A 22,207-nucleotide genomic window follows, 5' to 3' on the forward strand; every position below is an offset into this window, starting at 1 on the left:
GTGAAAAATTGGGAGATTTTAGCTTTTTGAAAGTTGGTAGGTGATGGGTGGGTGAGGTGGAGGAAGGGGCACTGAGTGTCTTGTTAAGAAAAATTAAACTATAAAAGAATGTGTGTGTGTGTGTATATATATATATATATATATATATATATATATATATATATATATTTACATCTAATATAGGATAAAATTTTCGAAAAAATTTTATCCTATATACCTTTAAAGTTTAATTTTATCAATTTTATAAGTTGTTATATATATATATATATATATATATATATATATCCCAAATTCATAAACTCAATATTTTTCTAATATAAATAACAAAAAGAAATTTGAAATAAAAGTTACAGATTAAGAAATTATGGTGGGGATAGGGGGAAATTTACATATTGAAAACATGATGTCTGGACAAAATCATATTAACCCCCTTTATACGATGAAACAATACATAGTTTCTGATCCTTCTTGAGAACAGAAAGCACTTTCATGTAAATTGTACCCCTACTCTTCATTATTAAACAAACAATAACTTCCATTACTCCATTAACTATAAATCAGCTGTGCTGATTCTTCCCATAAGAAAGGACCAAATAATACAATGTCCTTGTAGGTCATAACATCTGGGCAACGCCAGGATGCATTGCTAGTATATATATATATATATATATATATATATATATATATATATTATATATATATATATATATATTGTAAAATGAGATAGACGGCAGGAGAGAGGGGGGAGAGTTTCTCAATGTACATATTTTCTTTTAAAAGGAGATTAGTTAGAAGTAACTTAAGTAAAAAGGAATGATTACTTTGGAAAGAATCAGTAAATTCATTTGTCTAATTGATAAGATATTTATTCAGATAATTTGTGGAACTGATTTTCTTATCTTTATCCAGGAATAATTGTCCCTGAGATAACCGAAATGTCTAAAAATCTGGAAGGTTCCTTCCTAGCTGATACTCAATCAAATCTATACAGTAATTCATCTGACCTCCAAATGTTTGGCATGAATCAGAAGAAAGAATTATTGAAATGCAATCAGATCAAGTCAGTGCTTTTATTCAAAACTGTGGGACATGGGAGAGCAGGAAGCAGCAAGAGGAGAAGGGTGGAGTGAAGAAAAAACAGAAAATAAAGAAAATCAATAAGAAACAATCACAAAATAGTAATAGTAGTACTACTACTAATAATAATAATGATAATAATTGCAATAAAAAACAATACATTCCTCTGATGAATTTAGCAATGAATCATTTAATCTAACAAGCGAAGAGGTCTTTAGGGGGCAAAAAAGAAATGTATGTAAAAAAAAAAATTCCCTTATGATTAGCAACTGATTAGCAGAAATGGGAGAATGATTCTTGATAATGAAAAAATGGGGGGTGGGGGAACATTTCTTTTGGAAAGCTAAGTACATATAAATAAATAAGTACATATATCATGGTAGCCATTCAGCTGTGCAAAATGTCATTTCGGCTATCAGAAATAACAGCAGCATATCGAATCTATACTGTATCAGAATCATGCTCAACTGATTTATAAAGGCTCATATAAAGTGTATGAAAGGTCTAGGATACTAAAATAAGACAAATGTGTTTGTATAAATGACAGTATACACATATATGAGTACATGTGTATATATATATATATATATATATATATATATATGTATACACACATCATCATCATCATCATCATCATTTAGCGTCCGTTTTCCATGCTAGCATGGGTTGGACGGTTCTACTGGGGTCTGTGAAGCCAGAAGGCTTCATCAGGCCCAGTCAAATCTGGCAGTGTTTCTACGGCTGGATGCCCTTCCTAACGCCAACCACTGCGTGAGTGTAGTGGGTGCTTTTTACGTGCCACCCGCACTGGTGCCAGACAGAGCTGGCACCAAATTTTAACAATGTGATTATTTATTTTCAGAATAAATTCAGGTGTGAGAGGCTGGATCTGGCTGGTTTGGACATAAAGCAGGTAGAATATATGGGTGAGATCTGGCTATTTGAAATGCCAAAGGGTTGTTGTTTTTGTTTAACTCGAGATAATCCTGATCAAAAAGAACAATAAGATCAATAACCAAAAGCTTTCCCACTTTGACTATCCCCTCCACCATTGTATTTTTAAGAATGTTTCTTGGACTAAGTTTTCCAATGTATCCTTCACATTCTTCTGATGACTAGGTGCAATATAAAGGGAAATTTGGCTGCTATTTCTTACTAGTTGAATAATCATGTAGAGAGATTCTATTGTGGTTTTTTATAAATCAGGATTATTACCATGGAGTGTGTGTGTGTGTGTGCGTGTGTGTGTGTGTGTGTGTGTGTGTGCGTGTGTGTGTGTGTGCATGGGAAAATACAGAGGTGAAACCACATACAAGCCAGGATATGAATATACATGGAAACAGATATCAGCTGGAGTGCTTGTCTATTTATGTCATGTTAGTGTGTTATTCAGTGGAACAGTGAAACACTCAGTTATTCTTTTAAGCAACTAATTCTCTCCCTCCATAGCTAACACCTCTACTAACACACACACACAGACCCAAATACATAAGCACACAAGTATACATACATAAAGTGTTGGAGAAATAATCACTCAAGCAAAGAGCAATTTATCCACCTTGCTGGCTGTTTATGGTGTCATATGTTGGTAAGCATCATGAACACTACAATTAATTAAAATAGCCTACTATGTATTAACACCTGTTAGGAGAAGAGCACTAATTCCTTTAAGCTTGTCACTACTAATTAGCTTCCAAAGAGTTCACCATTCTGTTAAAAGACTCCTTCGTTTAGTGAGATGCAATCAGCTAAATGGCCTTCCGATGATAACACTGCCAGTAGTCACAGCAAATTTCTAAGAATCTTGATCAATGCATTCAGAGAAATAAAGTTCTGAGAATGTATATAGATATATGCTAAACTTCCAGTGAAAAACTATAACACCACACATGCATACCTATATGGATAAAATGTGAACTTCCCAATTGTGTGGCTTCTAAGTTTAGCTCCATTGTGCAGCATCTTGGACAACTGCCTCCTATCTTCTACGATATCATTGGGTCCACCAGAACCTTGTGAGGGGATCTGATGGCTGGAAACATAAAGCTAGTCATACATATATATATATATATATATATATATATATATATATATAGTGAAGGCGCATGGCTCAGTGGTTAGAGTGTCAAGCTTATGATTGTAAGGTTGTGAGTTTGAATCCCCGGACCGGACTGCGTGTTGTGTTCTTCAGCAAGACACTTTATTTCATGTTGCTCTACTTCACTCAGCTGTAGAAATGAGTTGCGATGTCACAGGTGTCAAGTTGTATCGGCCTTTGCCTTTCCCTTAGATAACACTGGTGGCATGGAGAGAGGAGGCCAGTATGCATGGGCGACTGCTGGTCTTCTATAAACAACTTGTGCCTGGGAGGGTAACTTTCTAGGTGCAATCCCATGGTCAGCCATGACCAAAGGAGGTCTCAGCACATATATATATATATATATATATATATATATATAAATAATTATCGTCTTCCATGCTGGCATTGCTTGGACGAATATATATAAATATATATATAAATATGTATATGTATATGGTGTGTTATGAGAATTTATGGAAAGGTATCCACTAGAAACTCAACAAGTATGTTAAAAAATGGAGAAGAGTAAATGTTGAAATATAAGAGAATTTTAATACATGCATACGATCATTTCAAACAGCGATATTAACATGTAAATAACATGGTAGAATAATTAAAATTAATTTGATTAAATTAACTTAATTACATATCACTGTTCTCGTCAATGCAAAAAGTATACAACAGGAATTATTACTATTACAGGAAGACTTGATGAAGGAAATGGCAGGTAACAAAAATTTGGATAAACATATTTAATCCTTATGGAAAATTGAGAGCATACTAAAGAATGTTGTTGAGCCTAGAGTAATTCCTATTGTATACTTTTTGCACTGACAAGAGCAGTGATATATAATTAATTTAATTTAATCAAATTAATTTTAATCATTCTTCCATGTTATTTACATGTTAATATCACTGTTCAAAATGATCATATGCATGTATTGAAATTCTTTTATATTTCAACATCTCTTCTCCATTTTTTAACATACTTGTTGAGTTTCTATGGGATACCTTTCCATAGATTCCCATAACACACCATATACATGTATCAATAATTTCATATTCACAAAAATCTTATGCCAGTAAGTTACCAGCAAAATATGAAGAATCTTTGCTAGAAAATTGTTCTTTGGAACCCTCCAAAGTAAAGGATGAATTAAAATTCAACCTCTCCACACACACATTATATAGACACACACATATATATATATATATATATATATATATATATATAAATTTATGGTTGTGCTGTTAAGAAGCCTACATTGTAACCAAGTGATTTCTGGATCGATTCCTCTGTGCAACACCCTCTGTGGGTAGATATCTTCCACTAAAGCTGCATGCAGGCCAACAACTTGTGAATTGGGTCAATAAAGCCTGTGTAAAAGCCTGTTGTGTGTGTGTGTATATATATTATATACACATACATACATATATATATGAATATATATATATACAATACATATATATATATAAACACACACACATATACATACAGACAGACAGGTAGGCAAGCAGACAGACAGACAGACATGTAAATAGGATCCGGGAATCCAAATGTAGGCAGTTTATAAGCTTCAAGCAGTTGTGGTTGGTATAGAGAACAAAACAAGAGAGTATGTGACAAGACACAATAACAAGTTATTGGCATTGAGAGTTACACACTTTTACCCATTTCAAAGTTGTGAAGAAATTCAATAAGCCAATAGTTTCTAATAGCTCACAAAATTAGCAATTAAAGCTGCTATATATATGTGTGTGTGTGTGTGTGTGTGTGTGTGTGAGTGTTTATGTACAAGGCATTTTCCATTTTAAAAATATACTTATCAAATAAATGAATTTATTATAATTTTTTTTTTTATAATATTTTGAAAACATACTAAGATGAATATAAAGTGCTCCAGGAAAGTTTAAAACTCTCCTGAGAGTTTTACAGAATTTAGCTAAAAAAAACCACTAATCTGGTGTTTTTAAGACTTGCTATTGACAGCTATGGCCAACAATGCAGCAGAGAATAACAGCTCATTAAAATATTCATGGAAGGAAAGCATTTTACATAGATTACATGTGTTGGTGTGATGGCTATTAATATTACTTAGTGAATTTCTGGTAAAATGGATAGTCAATTATCAGATTACCTATCTCATTAAATGGAGAATATTTCCCTGAAGGAGTATTGTTTATTAGAAAACAGGAAAGAAGGAAAACATACAAGAAATTCTTCTATATTTTTCCTGGAGGAAGAACTGAAGAAACTAAGCAAATTAGCAGAGAAGAAAGGCATTTTGAGAAAGATATGCACACACAAACATACACAAGTATACAGTATTGTATGCGATATGGTGATTAGGTTTTTCATAAATATTTTGGCTTCTTCGTTTAAAGAGATTCGGGGAGATTTTTCATTTTTGTTTATCGTTGAACTGCTTATTTCTGTTTATTTTTTACCTTCTATGTTGTAATACATACAGGATATAATTAAGTTTTAATATTTATGTTAACAGAGGCAGCAAGTTATTATAAACAGCTTGGTAAAATATCATATAATATTCAGTTTTGCTTTACTACAGATTAACTTCAAATTTAGCTGACAAAGTGCTTTGTTATCATTTCCTTTATGCATGTTTAAATTTTAATCAATAATAAAAGGCACCTGTGCTGGTGACACATAAATAGCACCTTTGCTAGTGACACGTTTAAGTCACCTGCACCTTTGTGCAGGTGACTTAAACATGTCACAAGCACCTTTGTTCAGGTGACACATAGAAGGCAACCATGCCAGTGAAACATAAGAGGCACCCATGCTGGTGACACATAGAAAGCACCCAGTACACTCTGTAGACTGGTTGGCATCAGGAAGAGCATCAAGCTTCAGAAACCAAGCCAAAACAAATGACCAGAGCCTGGTGCAGCTCTCAAGCTTACCAGCTCCGGCCAAACCATTTGATGATAAACCAGTCAATCACAATGGAGATGCAGCATGATTAAAGAAAGTGAGAGAAGAAGTAGTGAGTGAGTGAATGAGTGAGTGAGAAGCAGCCAGATTTAAGATTAACTAGTGCATTCATGAGTAAAGCGTTAGGGAAAATGGAAGATTGGAAGGGTCCAGTATCAGATTTAGCTCAAGGGTACTGGCTAACGAAATTCAGTAGGTTACATAGGAGGATGAGGCAACAACTTTAGGATTGCCTTAATGGAAGAATAATACCAGACGGGATGATTAGAGGGAGGATAATACTCATTATGAAGGATAAGAGCAAGGGTAGTACAGCTAGCAACTATAGACCAATCACTTGCTTACCATTAGTGTAGTAACTGTTAACAGGAATGCTTTCAGAAAGCATTTACGAGCACCATGACAATCAGAATTTATTACCAGAAGAACAGAAAGGTTGCAGGAAGAAGGCTAGAGGAACATATGATCTGTTATATATAGACAAAGCAGTTCTAAATGAAGTAAAAGCTAGAAAGAAAAATCTAACAATAGCATGGATAGATAATAGGAAAGCCTATGACATGATCCCACACTCATGGATAAGTGAATGTTTGAGTATATTCAGTATAGCAGACAACATAAGAGAACTAATTAGCTCTAGCATGAAAAAATGGAAAGTAGATCTATACTCAGGTGGCACATTTTTAGGGAAATTTAATATCAAAACAGGAATTTTCCCAGGGGGGATTCGCTGTCCCCTGTAATATTTGTTCTTTGTTTGATCCCCCTCTGTTTAGTATTAAGGAAGGCAAGGGCGGGACATCATTTCAGAAATAGTCATGGAAAATTTAACCATTTGCTCTACATGGATGATCTGAAGCTTTTTAGTAAAAATGAAAATGAGATAGATTCCTTAATGTAAACTGTAAGACTCTTCAGCAAAGATATAGGCGTTGAATTTGGCATAGATAAGTGTGCAATATTAGTCATGAGAAGGGGACAGGTAGTCAACAGTGAAGGTATCAAATTACCAGATGGCCAGATATTAAAATCATTGAAAGGAGGAGAGAGTTATAAGTATTTAGGAGTATTAGAATCTAACAGAGTACTAACTACAGCAATGAAAGCAAAAATTGAGGAGTACATCAGAAGGGTACGCAAGCTAATGAAGTCAAAGCTAAATGGTTCGAATTTAGTGAAGGCTGTAAATATTTGGGCAGTATCATTACTTAGATACTCAGCAAGTTTTGTAGATTGGACAAAAACTGAATTAGCAAAGCTATACAGAAGAACTAGGAAAGAATTCAATATGAATGGAGGACCCCACCCAAGGGCAGGAGTAGCAAGATTATACCTACATAAAAAGGAAGGTGGAAGAGGGTTAATATCACTGGAAAACCGCGTGGAGTTAGCTAGAGTAGATATAGAGTCCTATGTAACTAATAGTGAAGAAAGTTTATTAAAAGCTGCTAGAGTCAGAGCAAAGCACAGGGAAACCAAAACACCAAACGAACTTAAAAACCAGATAAAAGAACAGAAAATATCTGACTGGCATGAGAAGGCGTTGCATGGTAGATTCCCAAAGATAGTTTCAGCAAATAGTAGTAGTGCAGATGGGAGAGCTGAAGAGGGAAACAGAAAGTTTGTTAGTAGCTGCACAAGATCAAGCATTAAGGACTAATTGGATAAAAGCCAAAATAGACAAAAACCAAGTAGATTTCCCAATGTAGATTGTGCAAATCAAAAGAGGAAAGCGTTACTCATATAGTAGGTGAATGTAGCATGCTGGCACAAAAAGAATACAAGAAAAGACATGACAATCTGGGGAGAGTAATCCACAAGGAGCTAGGATTTGAACATACTGATAAATGGTATGAATATGAACCTAGTAAAGTACTAGAAAGTAAGAAGTACAAGATGTGGGACTTTAACAGAGTAATAGAAGCTAGAAGGCCTGATTTGGGAGTAGTAGATAAAGAGAATAGAAAGTGCCAGATAATTGACTGTACAGTCCCAAATGATGAAAAACATAAATAAGACGCAAACATAAATACACATATATATATGTATGTATGTATATATGTATGTATGTATGTACGTACATACACACACACACACACATATATATATCCACCAGGGCTGATGGTGGATTGTTCAATCTTGCATGCCTCAGAGCTAAGACCAAAGTCCGTCAGGTGCTGATCAGAGAGATCCTCTTTGCTGACGATGCCGCCCTAACATCACACAACCAGCCGGGTCTCCAGAGGCTGGTCAGCACCCTGGCGGATGCCTGCCAAGAGTTCGGCCTTACCATCGGCCTGAAAAAGACAGAGATCATGGGCCAGGACGTCGGAGGGGTCCCCAGCATCAGTGTCGGCGACCACAGCTTGCAGGTGGTGAACGAGTTCACTTACCTGGGATCGACGGTCTCCAGCAGCCTGTCCCTCGAGCCGGAGCTGAACAGACGGATTGGGAAGGCTGCTGCTGCCATGGCTAAGCTCTCCAGGAGAGTGTGGGAAAACAACATGCTCACAATAACCACCAAGATCGCAGTGTACCGAGCCTGCGTGCTGAGCACCCTACTCTACAGCAGCGAGAGCTGGACAACATACACCCGACAAGAATGCCGCCTCAGCGGCTTCCACATGCGGTGTCTTTGACGGATCACTGGCATCTCCTGGAAGGACCGAGTACCAAACGGAGTCATCCTAGAACAGACTAATATGCCAAGCATGCATGCCCTCCTCGTGCGGAGATGACTGCGCTGGCTCGGACACGTCTGCCGCATGCAGGACGGTCGCATGCCTAAAGACATCCTGTACAGCGAACTCACCACGGGATCCCGACCCAAGGGACGTCCACAGCTACGATACAGGGATGTGCGCAAGCGCGACCTGAGGACTGCCAACATCTGTGTGGACACGTGGGAGGTAACAACTGCTGACTGCTCTGCCTGGCATCGGACAGTGAGGAAAGGCGTTTCCATGGCTGAGGAAAGGAGAGCACAGCTGTGGTTGGACAGGCGGGACAGGAGGAGGACAACTGCAGCAACACCCCACACGTGCCCATCGATGTTCGTGTGCAGCAACTGTACCAGGGACTGCCACTCTAGAATTGGACTGTTCAGTCACAGCAGACGCTGCTCATCATCAAAGTAGGCCCCACCCTTGGCGCGACCCATTGTCTATCAAGACAGACGGGGGAAGAGAGAGAGATATATATACACACACACAATGAGCTTTTAGTTTCCATCTACCAAATCCACTCACAATGCTTTGTTTAGTTCAGAGCTATAGCAAAAAGGCATTTGTCCATGGTACTACACAGTGGAACTGAACGCAGAACCATGTGGTTAGGAAGTAAACTTCTAACTGCACAGCCACCTAAATAAATTTAAATTAAATTTGAAGTGAGAATAAAAAAAAAAGCAGCAATGCATCCAAATTTATTTAATGTTCTAGCAGAATAAGCAAGCTACAGCACCTTAATTTCATTTGCATAAATGAAATGATAACAAAATTAGACTATTTTAATCCTCTTCTCATGTGTTTTAGTTATAAATATATTAATTCCATTAAGCAAAATAATTAAAACAAATTCATGCAAATCATATATTCTTAATTGCTTATTATTCTTGTCAACCTGTCATGTCTAAAGTTCAATTTAAATGAAAATTTGAATAGGCAATATATTCAATGTATTCAAAATGTATGAAAATTTGTCCTTATCAAACACGGTTTGAATAATTTTAAAATTTGAAAATGAAAGATACTTTCCATGCAAAATTTAATGCAGAAATATATACACTTATAGCAGCCTGTTCCCCAATAACAGTGAGAATTATTCCAGACACATACTGACATACATTCCAAAGAACTATAACAGCAAAATGAATCCTAATTTGTTTAATATGAACAGATATGCAAATAAACGTGCAAAGTTTGTATGTGTGGTTATGTGTCCAAATGTCTAAATTTGTTTTTTAACTTGCAAAATTAATTATACATTCATATATATTACAAACCATAAAGCTAACAATAGCTAAATAAATGCCATTAGTTTAATAGAACTCAAATGTATAACAGATAATAAATTCCAATGCATAAATTGGTTATGGTATTCTCTGGCTGAAGTTAAATGTAATGGTAAGTTTTGATAAAATCTACATATATAAAAAGTACAGACATAGGTGTAGCCACTTAGTAAGAAGCTTGCTTCTGAGAAAAGTCTTAGGGCAAGTTTCTTCTACTATAGCCATGAGCCAACAAAGATCTTGTGAGTGGATTTGGCAGACAGAAACTGAAAGTTGTCCATCACACAAATACACACATGAACATGCGGACACACACACAAGTACATATCTATGTGTGTATCTTAGTGTTTGTCTCCCACATCCACTTGAGAAACGATGTTGGTTTGTTCACATCCCTGTAATCAAGCAGTTTGATAAAAAGAGACCGATAGAAAAAGTATCAGGAATGAGAAATAGAGTACTGGGTGTCAAACTTATCACTAAACCTTTCAAGGTGGTGCCTTCACACGGCCACAGTCCAATGACTGAAGCAAGTAAAAGTTAAACAATAAAAGTGTGTGTGTGTGTGTGTGTGTGTGTGTGTTTGAAGTTGCATGCCACGGTTTTGCACCACCTATGAAGTTGAAAATCTGTTTAGGGAAACATCATTTCAACAAGCTCAAAGACAATATCATTTTGTTGTCATACTTTCAAGAAAGGGAAATGGATTTTCAAGAATGATTAATTAGTTATCATGAAAAGAAATTTTGTTCGTAATGAGTGATGTATATTTTCCACACAGAGGCAAAGTGGCTGAGGCAGTGACTGAGACCTTTGGTATTATGTTGTGCTTGAGAAGACTCATCAAGCCAAGCAAAATCATAGTCATGGCAGATATCAGTGTCATGCAAATGGAACCCTTGCCTGTGGCATGTAAAAGCACCCATAACACTCTTGGAGTGGTTGACATTAAGAATGACATCCAGCTGTAGAAAACCATGCCAAATCAGACTGGAGTCTGGTGCAGCCTTCCAGCTTAACAGCTCTGGTCAAACCGTCCAATCCATGCCAGCATAGACAACAGCTGTTGAATGATGATGATGATGAAAAATATACTTTGGAAATAAAAAATCTTAAAAGGCGGTGCTCCAGCATGACTGCAGTCAAATGACTGAAACAAGTAAAAGAGTAGATGCAGGTACAGGTATAGCTGTGTGGCTTGCTTCCCAACCACATGGTTCTGGGTTCAGTCCCACTGTGTGGCACCTTGGACAAGTGTCTTCTACAATAGCCTCAAGCCTTGCGAGTGGATTCGGTAGACAGAAACAGCAAGCAGCCCATCGTATGTATATATGTGTGTGTGTTTGTCCTCCACCTCCATTGCTTGACAATCGATGCTGATGCGTTAATGTTCCCATAACTTAGCAGTTTAGCAAAAAGACTCGATAGAATAAGTACTAGGCTAACAAAAAATGGGGTCAACTTCTTCGACTTAAACCCTTTAAGGTGGTGTTCCAGCATGGCTGCAGTCAAGTGACCAAAACAAGTAAAAGAAATATTTTCATTCATTAATGAACTAGCAGCAATACTCAGTGATGTCCAAGCACTGTACTGCTGTAACACTATATACTAAGCTGCTGGTGTCACATAAAAAGTACCTGTGCTGGAGCCACATACAAGGCACTTATGGCAGCACCATGTAAAGACACCCAGAACACTATAAAGTGAATGGCATTGGGAAGAGCATGTAGCCATGGAAAACTTGTCAAAACAGACAACTGGGACCTGGAGCAGCCCTTTGGATTGCCAGCCAGTTCCAGTCAAACTATCAAACTCAAGCCAGCGTAGAAAATGGGACATTGAATGAAGATGACGACGATGACGACAATGATGATGATGATGGTGTGTGTGTGTGTGTGGTGTGTGTGTGTGTGTGTGTGAGTGTATGTGTGTGCATATATCTATGCATATCTTTGTCACACACCACCACTTGGCAACTATTGATGGTCTGTTTACATCCCTGTACCTTAGAAGTTTGGCAAAAGAGACTGATCGAATAAGTACTAGGCTTAAAAATAAACACTGGGGTCAGTTTGCTCAACTAAACCCTTAAAGCAGTGCCCCTGCACGGTTGCAGTCAAATGACTACAACACAAAATATAAAAGATAGATGTGTATATCAATGTACATTGTATGTTTGTACGTATGTATATATGTAGGTAAGTAGGTAGATAGGTAAGTGGGTACATCATCATCATCATCATTTAACGTCCATTGTTCATGCTGGCATGGATTTGATGAGGGCTGGTAAGATGGAAGGCTGCATCAGACCCCAGTCTGATCTGGCAGTGTTTCTACAGCTGGATGCTCTTCCTAACACCAACCACTCCAAGAGTGTAATGGGTGCTTTTCCGTGCCACTGGCATGGGAGCCATTTGCATGACACCTGTATCTGAGATGACTGCAATTTTGCTTGGCTTGATGGGTCCTCTTCTCAAGCAAGGCATAAAGCCAAAGGTCTCAATCATTGCCTCTGCGAGGCTCAACACTTGAAAGGTGCTCAGCTACTTTGCTTCCATAAGGCCCAATGCTTGAAAGGAACTTGGCCAGATAGATAGATAGAAAGTTTGAGAGACAGACACAAATACGTACTTAGATAAAAAAAATTTACACTAAAGTACTTCAGTGTTACTGTGAATGATTCTAAACAGACATCTATGTAATCTTTCTAAATATTCACTAATTAACTAATAACAGAAAAAATATTGTTTGAGAAACTGGCATAATTTCAGGCAAAGTGTTTTGACAATAATGAAGATCAACAATAGATTAATTAAAGAGTAATAGAGAAGAGTTTCTGGGGGTGAAATCCACATGACACTTCAGAGAATTTAATGAATTATGAAGTCTGTTAATGTTGTATCTTGCTGAAAGGAACAGCTCTTAATAAGAAGAAATAAATCAAGTAGGAGTACACAAAACTTTATAAGCAACACAGAAATTTATAAAAGTGAGTGAAGAAGCTCTCGCAGCAAGAACACATTCTTGCTTTTTATGGCATATGCTTGGAATAGTCCATTGTTTGGGATAACTCATATTTTTATATTAGTTTTGACTTTCAGAGCAACAGTAGCAAGGAAAGTTCAATGAAAACACAGTCACAGTTCAAATTCATATGACAAGACCAACATGTTACTTGTTTCAGTCATTTGACTGCAGCCATGCTGGGGCACTCACCACCTTGAACTTTTGTTTTTTAGTCGAATGAAATGGCCCCAATACTTATTTATTTATTTTTTTAAGCCTGGTACTTATTCTATCAGCCTCTTTGCCAAAATGCTAAGTTACAGAGATGTAAACACACCAACACTAGTTGTCAAGTGGCAGTGGGGCACACATACATACACACACACACATTAACAATATATATATGAAGGCGCATGGCTCAGTGGTTAGAGCGTCGATCTTACAATCATGAGATTATGAGTTCGAATCCCGGACCAGGCTGCATGCTGTGTTCTTGATTAAGACACTTTATTTCACATTGCTCCAGTTCACTCAACTGAAGAAATGAGTTATGTCATTACTGGTGCCAAACTGTATTGGCCTTTGCTTTTCCCTTGGATAACACTGGTGGCGTAGAGAGGGGAGGCCGGTATGCACGGGCGACAGCTGGTCTTCCATAAACAACCGTGCCCAGACTTGTGCCTGGGATGGTAACTTTCTAGGTGCAACCCCATGGTCAGTCATGATCGAAGGGGGTCTCAGCATATATATATGTGTATATATATATATATAAAGTTGAAGTTGTCTGTGTATGGCAGGTTTGGTAGCCTTCAACTAACACAACACTATCTCCTCCGAGACCCTGCGGCGCAAGTTGACCAAAATTGAGAGTATGATAGAAGAAGGCTAACTCTTCCTTCCGTAGAAGAAAAATTTCAAATCAGACCATGTTAACACCATAATTTATTTTTTGACTGCTGTGTCACCATTTTTCAGTGTATTTCAACCAGAAAGATGTTTACTTAAAGAGAATAACAAGCTACATAATGCAAAATTTTTACTTTTCAAAAATTTCAATTCTAAAGGGTTGAAACAAACCCGAGCAACGCTGGGCAATACTGCTAGTATTTATATATATATATATAGACACACACACACACACACATACATACATACACATAAATATCATTAAGTATATATATTAAATCAGTTTTACTCTCATCACTGTTTGTTGGAAGTAACAATAAAAGAAAAGAAATTCAGTTACATTTTAGTTATTAGAGAATCTATAAGTAGAACGGGAGCATGTTTTTATGATTTATTAATACTGATTATTTGTGCTGTTTCTTTGCCATTGTTCAGAATGATGTGATCTTTGAGCAGTAAACAATCTAGTTGTTCATTGGGCTTCTATCATTTTGACATTTACTACCTGCTTGCTCTCTCTCTTTAGAAACTAATTATATCTGCATAGGTGAAGTTTAGGTTTAAATAACCTTATTTTGAGTAGCATCACACACACACACATGCACACACAGTATTGTTTTTCTATTCTCAATACCGTGGCATGACTTAGAAACAGTAACCAGTGAAGCTTGTATAATAGAAATCCCACTCCCTCCAAGACCCTTCAACTGTTATTAACATTTTGTCCTGACAGTACTAAAACTCCTTCTGACAAGTCATAAAATTCCAAAATGTCATAAATAACGCTCTATCATAAAGATCAATATCACACATTGATGGCTGGATGATCCGCTGAACTCTAGATATCCACTGTCACTTGCTTTAATTAAACGGCAACGTTCGTTTTGATTGATTTTCCTACATATTTTAAAGCATATTTCCAATGCATCATTCTTCTCATAAAATACCTCTGCAAAATGCAAAGAATGGCTGATAATTTGGTAGAGTAATAGACATGCCAAAAGTGTATGGTATGGGAAGTGTCAAGACCGGTCTTCAGCAACTGTACCTTAAACAATGTGAAATGAAATAACAGCAGAATTAGTTCACAAAATCAATGAATACAGAAACAGAGCCAGCTGGAGTGTTATATCAGTTTCGCACATTCTTTCTTACATTCTCTGAAGTCATAACACTCAGATGTTTTCATAAAAATGCAGTTTCTGAAACTGAAAATAAAATAAAATAAAATCTTCCTTTCACAATAAGTAAATGAATAAACTTTAATACATTTTTGCTTTCTTTTTTTTTTGTTTAATTTTCACATGGAATTTATTTATTTTCTTCTATTTTTTTTTTTTTTTTTCCTTTTATTCGAAAGTTTCATTTCAAAAGATAACAACCTACAATCTCATGCAGAGATTTCCCATAAGGAAAAGTTCTTTGATAAAATCTAACATTACAATTTTAAACAAATAGGCCCACTCGTGAGAAAGAAATTCAATAATCTGGTCCAATATAATAATTTGATAGAAAAAGGAAGCTGATAAAATTGGGGAAATAGAATAAATAATGGGAATAAAAGGATTTTTATATTCTAAAGTAATGTTAAAAGCGGCTCCTTTTCTCTAAAAATATATATACAGTATAACACAATATCTCTTAATTCCAGTAATGTTTCAGACATCAATATTATTCCACCTTACAAAGTGGGGCTTTGAAAAAGATCCTGTGCAATTGATTTTATACAGAAGTATATAAAATGAATATTTTTAAGTATACCCTTTACTCTTTTACTTGTTTCAGTCATTTGATTGCGACCATGCTGGAGCGCCACCTTTAGTCGAGCAAATTGACCCCAGAGCTCATTCTTTGTAAGCCTAGTACTTATTCTATCAGTCTCTTTTGCCAAACTGCTAAGTTATGGGAACCTAAACACACCAGCATCGGTTGTCAAGCTACATTGTGGGGGACAAACACAGATACACAAAGATATATAGACACATACATATACATATATACACATGTACGACAGGCTTCTTCCAGTTTCCATCTACCAAATCCACTCACAAGGCTTTAGTTGGTCCGAGGTTATAGTAGAAGACACTTGCCCAAGTTGCCACGCAGTGGAACTGAACCCAGGATCATGTGGTTGGTAAGCATATATATATATATAATATATATATATATATATATATATACATACACACACATGGTTCCAAAATGAACTTTTTGACTGCACAGCTATGTGTGCATGCCTGTCTGTGTGGTCAAAAAGGTCTGTTTTGCAAACCATGTGGTTTTGGGTTTGGTCCCACAATGTGACACCTTCAGCAAACCTCTTTAACTACAGCCTTAATGCTTGTGAGGGGAAATTTAACAAACAGAAACTGCATGGAAACCTGCATGTGTGTATGTATATCTATGTACGTGCGTGTATGCGCCCCCGCCCCCAACATAGTGGTTCACCAAAGAGATTCATAGAAGAGTTACCAGGTTTCAATACAAATACTGGGATCAATATAATTGAGTGAACCAGTGTTTCTCAACTATTTTTTTGTCTCTGGACCCCTTTGATTGCTATTTTCCTCTAGTGAGCCTTCATACTCATTAAATGTTTAAAAAAAAACTCATCTCTTTTACTCTTATACTTGTTTCAGTCATTTGACTGTGGCCATGCTGGAGCACCATCTTTAGTCGAGCAAATCGACGCCAGGACTTATTCTTCATAAGCCTAGTACTTATTCTATCGGTCTCTTTTTTTGCTGAACTGCTAAGTTACGGGGATGCAAACACACCAGCATTGGTTGACAAGCTGTGTTGGGGGGACAAACACAGACACACACACATATATATATATAGATATAGATATATACATATATACGACGGGCTTCTTCCAGTTTCCGTCTACCAAATCCACGCACAAGACTTTGGTTGGCCCGAGGCTATAGTAGAAGACACTTACCATGTGGTTGGTAAGCAAGCTACTTACCACACAGCCACTCCTGCGCCTATTATATTTTCATAAGTAAATATTATTAGGAAGTGTATAAAAAATTGTTATAGTAGAAATAGAACCAATTTATTGCACATTAACAACAAAATTTTGTATGGACCCCACTACTAACCCCAATGGTCGTGTGGATGCCAGTTGAGAACCACTGGACTAAACCTTTAAAAAGCCTAAAATAATAATAGATTTTAGGGATTGAATAAATCATGAATTATCTTTTAGCTTCAAGATTTCAGTGATGAAAATTTTATTTTTTTAAATATTGTGGAGAAAGTGTGAGGGGCCAGATTTGGCCAGTTTAAACATAAAGCAAGTAGAATACTTTGACTGGATACAACTGGTTTAAATACTAAAGGCTAATCTCTATATATATAAAACTGAGAATGTGTGTCTGTCTGTGTGCTTCCCTAAAACTTGAGAACTACACAACCAATTTCATTCAAATTTTATACATGCCTTACTTAGCGTCCGGGGAGTGTCATCAGCAAAAAAAATGTTCAACTTCTTGCCTAGAGCGAGCCCATAGCAATATCATATCTTCTCCACTATTTCAGTATTATGTGTTAAAAGTGAAACAAAACCATTTCTCTATTTTATGTCAGATGCTTTCACTTTAACAATAAAAATAATAATAACAATTGAATTATATGTAGTAAGTAATAATTAAAATCAAACTAAAGTATAATATAATCGTAACATAACAAAAGTAAAAATAGCAATTGGTATAAAATTGCATCAATGACTTGAACTTAAATAAATGGTTTCACATGAATGGGAATAAATCAAAAATAAAATTAATGTGCAGAAATGGAATAGTCCATTAAATTAAAGAAAAGATTATTGTCTAAGGTATACAATGTAGAGAAAAACAAAAGATTTGAACACCTGAAGGAAAGCACCATTGAAAAGTGTCTTGGTGCGACTATGAAAGATATCAAGTATCTAAACAGAGGCAGTAAATTCGCCACAATAGAAGCAAGGTTCGAGTCAACAGAGCGTGCAAGGGAGTACTCGACTCGAACCTTGCAAAGTGGAAATATTTTATTTTTACCTTTATATTTGGGACGTAGGATGTTCCGGAAAAAAAAATTTAAAATGTCCACCCAGAAGTAGAGGTAGGCTGGATTGTAGCCACACTTCTATACAAGAGGGAGGACAAGATCCAATCGATCGAAATTGCAAGAGACGGGCCTACAATTCCAGTCTGTTATATATTTTGAGTATTGTTATCACTAGCGATATCAAGATATAACTTTGTATTTTATGTGTAGATGTATATATATAGATGTACACATATATACATGCACTAGCACTATGACCCAGCATTGCCGGGTCATAATGCTAGTATATATGTATATATATACACATACACACATATCATCATCATCATTTAATGCCTGTTTTCTATACTGGCATGGGTTGGACAGTTTGAGAGGAGCTGAAGGACTGTTCAAGCTCCATATCTGTTTTGGCAAGGTCTATATGCCTGGATGTCCTTCCTAACGCTAACCTCTTTACAGAGTGTACTGGGTGCTTTTACGCAGCACCAGTACAGGTGCTTTTTACATGGCTCCAGCACCTATGAGTTTGCAAGATTAAGGATGCACAGCTGGAGAGGGTTGCAGGGGACAATCGAGCATCATAGAAGGAAGCTGGTTATCTGGTTTTAGCCAGAGGGTTGGTTACACAGTCAGTTGATAGTTTTTACTGATTTTTTATAAGGATACTATGGCTTCCAAGTAACTTCAGGGTTGTCTCTCTCCTGTAGCCAAATCTCTAGAAATGTATTTATTGGTCTGCAGAGGGCATCCTCAGTTTGTTGTTGGTGTTTTCACACCTACTACCTAACATGAAAAATTTTCCCATGGCAAGCCACAGTGAAAATAGCCTTTTCATTGGTCAAATATGTCACAAAACATATTTCAACTCATCTAATGTACACACACACACACACACACACATATATATATATATCCAAGACAAATGAAATAAATAAGGATATATCTACACAGTTATTACCATTCAATGCATCTAGCCATATCTTGGATTATACTCAAGTGCTTGTACACTACCTGCCTGGATCTATTATTCCTATCTATTCACTATATATTTATATGTGTGAGGGAGTGTGTTTACACACACACACACACTCGTACATGCATATACATATGAAAATTTGCAGGCAGGAATACAAAAACAAAAATGCATCATTCCACTATGGGATTGGGTCAGAAAATTACATACTGTCTCAATACAGAACTTTCAGCAAGCAACAGGTTGAAGAATAGTTAGTTTATAAATAATAGTCACAGAAAAGCAGGGCAAAAAGAGACCAAAATATTTGATAAAACAACATCATATTTACGAGTCAAAACAAGTCATGTTGAAAAATCAATATTTTTGATGTCAGAAATCAATATGATATGGTTAATTTAATCTGTTTAAGCCATGAAAACAAATTCCAACCACATGATGGTAAAGTTTGTTTTAAACATTTAGAGCATTAAGTGCACTTTTGACACTAAATGAAGAAAAAGCTAAATGAAAGTTTGTTACATCTTTTTAAAGACGCAACTCATGTCAGCATAGAACGGCAGATAAAATGATGATGGTGATGATGACATGTCAGAACAAAATAATCTCATAGATTTACAGAGTTGAGTTTCTCATGAAGAAATAAAAAAAAATACAGGCCTGTTTATTTAACTGCACTGTGATTAAATATTTAGACCTTTAGATTACTAGCTTAAAGTTATCAAGTCTGAACTTTGATTGTGACTTTGAATTTCCATGGTGTGGTCATTCTAACAAAACAATGGGAAAAAACCCCAGAAAAAATGGGCATTTTTCCCAGTTAATAGTTGAATGGTTGGCATCAGGAAATGAATTTATATGTTATGCAAAACAACTTGAGGTTCAACAACTTGTGCCAATATTGTAAATTGCAGAACAATCCAGCCTGTGTTGACCAATGAAATCAGGTGTAAAGACTTAGAAAAAAGATGAAAAAAGGTAAATTGTATATTTTTTTTATTGTGATTCTAAAATCAACAATGTATGTATTTTAACTAAGTATTTTACAAAAGAAAATAATAAATGCTACAACAAGCAATGCTTTCTACATAACTTTCAGAAAAGACAACCAAATAACTTTATTAGGACTAAGTTTTTGGCATTGATTGTTGAAGAACATATATAGTTTATAATACAACTAACTCAGAGAACTTAAAGCAACTAAATCTTACCACAACAGCTCAACAATTTTCGTTGACAACTAGCAATGTGCTGTAGTAAATGAGATAATCACCATATACCTTATAAAGTAACGATGTATTTCAATCACCAAATTTCTCAATAATAAATTGATAGAGTGGTTCATTTTGGTACAAACTACTTCATCATTTTCTCAACATAAGAGCAGAGATCATTTTTGTTTTTCAATCTTGACATTATTTTGATAAATTTAATTCTTCCATGAATTTGTCTGCTTATCATACTTAAATACTACACAAATTTGCATTAGCCTACCACTACAACTTTCTTTACAGGTGTTTTCATTCGGCATGTGTTTCATTCTCACCACACACAATACATTTTCAATCACATTAAACTAGCCACCAACTCACCTGCAACTAGTATTTCAGATTCATTCATCATATTTAAATAGTAACACAATATCGTTCTGTTGTGTGATATGAAATATATCTTATGCATGTATGTGTAATATTTCAAATCTAATATTAACCACAGTGCACATGTACTGGAGCATCAAGCAATAATAAAAAAAATGACAGCAGGAATGGCAGAAAACTCAAATCATTGAATAAAATTTTTAGAAAAATTTCTTGTCTATATAACAATTTATTCAGCAATTCCTTTGATTTTCTGGTGGATTCATGTGAGACAGCTTTACTATTTTATTGTTGTAACTGTTAACGCCTCTATCACTACTACTACTATTACTACCACAGCTATCACTGTTCTTGCTATTTGTGCTCAAGAATGTACAGAATTCTTTAAGACAAGCAATATAGAAGAAGATGCAATGTTATCATGGGAATCATTCCACTTGATTTTCACATTGCCCCTGGACAGCATGTATTACGTAGAAAACTGAAACAACAAGCATAAGGAAAATATAAAGTGAACTAAAATAAACTCCTTCAGTTAACTGTAAGCAGAAAAAAAATGGATAAATTTTTACAGCCAAAAATTATTTGATACTACTCCAGCTGGTTTCCAAGCTCAGGCAAAATAATCACATTATGATTGCAGCTTTCATATTTTTGTAACCAACATCACCATGACAAAGGAAGCTAAGAAAATTCATATTAATAAGCTATATGTTTACAAATATCTACGAACATACTGCATCATATCATGTCCATAGTGATTGTATTAATGATCTGATGTCTGCCAATATTAAACAGTTTTTTTTTTTCCTGTCACTTATTGATAACTCATATGTAACAACTTTTCAGATTTTATTCATCTTTAGCAACTTCTAAAGCAAGATTGTAGTTTCAAACCAACACCTATCATTGAATATAATGATGAAGGCACGCCGGATGCCTGTGTTATGGATTTATATCAGAATGATGTGTGTTAGAAATTGCTTTGAAACAGTGAACTCGTGCTAAATGATACAGTATAAGTACAAACAGTAGAACAGGTCAAGACTAATGCTCTCTTTTACTCTTTTACTTGTTTCAGTCATTTGACTGTGGCCATGCTGGAGCACCACCTTTAGTCGAGCAAATCGCCCCCAGGACTTATTCAATGTAAGCTTAGTACTTATTCTATCGATCTCTTTTGCCAAACTGCTAAGTTACGGGGACATAAACACACCAGCATCGGTTGTCAAGCGATGTTGGGGGGACAAACACAGACACACAAACATATATATATATATATATATATATATATATATATATATATATATATATATACACACACACACACACACACACACATATATATATATATATATATATACATATATACACACGATGGCCTTCTTTCAGTTTCCGTCTACCAAATCCACTCACAAGGCTTTGGTCGGCCCGAGGCTATAGTAGAAGACACTTGCCCAAGGTGCCACACAGTGGGACTGAACCCGGAACCATGTGGTTCATAAGCAATCTACTTACCACACAGCCACCCCTATGCCTATATATG

General features: G+C 36.0%; 1 protein-coding gene and 1 long non-coding RNA gene across 3 annotated transcripts in view; both read right to left on the reverse strand.

Annotated features, from left to right (window-relative positions):
- The window catches only part of LOC118767926, a 33,304-nt gene extending 22,625 nt beyond the window's left edge, over positions 1-10,679 (reverse strand). The window contains exon 1 of the long non-coding RNA XR_005003836.1: positions 10,634-10,679. This is a non-coding gene — a long non-coding RNA (uncharacterized LOC118767926). The remainder of the gene's footprint in view (positions 1-10,633) is intronic.
- The window catches only part of LOC115224684 (katanin-interacting protein-like), a 656,564-nt gene that overhangs the window by 274,746 nt on the left and 359,611 nt on the right, over positions 1-22,207 (reverse strand). The gene's annotated exons all lie outside the window — the stretch shown is intronic.

The sequence above is a fragment of the Octopus sinensis genome, linkage group LG2, assembly GCF_006345805.1.
Source record: "Octopus sinensis linkage group LG2, ASM634580v1, whole genome shotgun sequence".
In the NCBI taxonomy this organism is placed as follows: Eukaryota; Metazoa; Mollusca; class Cephalopoda; order Octopoda; family Octopodidae; genus Octopus; species Octopus sinensis.